At 36.5% G+C, this 1,864-nt stretch overlaps 1 non-coding gene across 1 annotated transcript; it reads left to right on the plus strand.

The window, feature by feature from the left end:
• Positions 1-645: 645 nt before the first annotated feature.
• Positions 646-753, plus strand: LOC112799449 (small nucleolar RNA R71). The gene has a single exon (XR_003201030.1). It is a non-coding gene; the product is annotated as a small nucleolar RNA R71 (small nucleolar RNA).
• The last annotated feature ends 1,111 nt before the right edge of the window (positions 754-1,864 follow it).

Consider the following 1,864-nt stretch of genomic DNA (forward strand, 5'->3'; position numbering starts at 1 on the left):
AATGGAGGACCTTGTTTCAGTCATAAAACTTTGAGTGGTTTTGATTAGATCAGAGACCATGGTTGCTAAGTTAGAGTGGCTCTGCTTAGAATTCTCTGTCTGTTGCTGAGAAGATGATGGAAAAGGCTTGCCATTGCTAAACCTATTTCTTCCACCATTATTGTTGTTGAAACCTTGTTGAGGTCTCTGTTGATCCTTCCATGAGAGATTTGGATGATTTCTCCAAGAAGGATTATAGGTGTTTCCATAGGGTTCTCCCATGTAATTCACCTCTTCCATTGAAGGGTTCTCAGGATCATAAGCTTCTTCTTCAGATGAAGCGTCCTTAGTATTGCCTGGTGCAGCTTGCATTCCAGACAGACTTTGAGAAATCATATTGACTTGCTGAGTCAATATTTTGTTCTGAGCCAATATGGCATTCAGAGTATCAATCTCAAGAACTCCTTTCTTCTGATTCGTCCCATTGTTCACAGGATTCCTTTAAGAAGTGTACATGAATTGGTTATTTGCAACCATTTCAATGAGTTCTTGAGCTTCTACAGGCGTCTTCTTCAGATGAAGAGATCCTCTAGCAGAGCTGTCCAATGACATCTTGGACAGTTCAGACAGACTATCATAGAAGATACCTATGATGCTCCATTCAGAAAGCATATCAGAGGGACACTTTCTGATCAATTGTTTGTATCTTTCCCAAGCTTCATAGAGGGATTCACCTTCCTTCTGTCTGAAGGTTTGGACTTCCACTCTAAGCTTACTCAATTTTTGAGGTGGAAAGAACTTTGCCAAGAAGGCATTGACTAGCTTTTCCCAAGAGTTCAAGCTCTCTTTAGGTTATGAGTCCAACCATATCCTAGCTCTGTCTCTTACAGCAAAAGGGAATAGCATAAGTTTGTAGACCTCAGGATCAACCCCATTAGTCTTGACAGTGTCACAGATTTGCAAGAATTCAGCTAAAAACTGATGAGGATCTTCCAATGGAAGTCCATGGAACTTGCAATTCTGTTGCATTAGAGAAACTAATTGAGGCTTAAGCTCAAAGTTGTTTGCTCTAATGGCAGGGATAGAGATGCTTCTCCCATAGAAGTCGGGAGTAGGTGCAGTAAAGTCACCAAGCACCTTCCTTGCATTGTTGGCATTATTATTGTGTTCGGCTACCATGTTTTCTTCTTGTTTGAAGATTTCTGTTAGGTCCTCTACAGAGAGTTGTGCTTTAGCTTCTCTTAGCTTTCGCTTCAAGGTCCTTTCAAGTTCAGGGTTAGCCTCAACAAGAATGCTTTTGTCTTTGTTCCTGCTCATATGAAAGAGAAGAGAACAAGAAAATATGGAATCCTCTATGTCACAGTATAGAGATTCTTTGAAGTGTCAGAGGAAAAGAAAAATAGAAGGAAGAGGTAGAAGTATTCGAACTTATCAAGAAAGATAGAGTTCGAATTGTGCATTGAGGAGGAGTGTTAGTCCATAAATAGAAGGATGTGAGAAGAGGGGAAGAATTTTTAAAATTAAAGTAAAAGATTTCAAAAGTATTTTTGAAAATTGATTGATGATTTTCGAAAACCAAGATTGAGAAAGGAATAAAGTGATTTTTGAAAAAGATTTTGAAATCAAAAATCAAAAAGGTATGATTGAAAAATTAATTTTGAAAAAAATGTGATAAAAAGATATGATTGAAAAGATATAGTTTTAAAAAAGATATGATTGAGAAGATATGATTTGAAAAACAATTTAAAAAGATTTGATTTTGAAAATTAATGACTTGGCTAACAAGAAATTTAAAAGATATGATTCAGACATTAAACCTTTCTCAACAGAAAAGGCAACATACTTGAAATGTTGGATCAAATCATTAATTGTTAGCAAGTATTTT

The sequence above is a fragment of the Arachis hypogaea genome, chromosome 4 (genome assembly GCF_003086295.3).
Source record: "Arachis hypogaea cultivar Tifrunner chromosome 4, arahy.Tifrunner.gnm2.J5K5, whole genome shotgun sequence".
Taxonomy (NCBI): domain Eukaryota; kingdom Viridiplantae; phylum Streptophyta; class Magnoliopsida; order Fabales; family Fabaceae; genus Arachis; species Arachis hypogaea.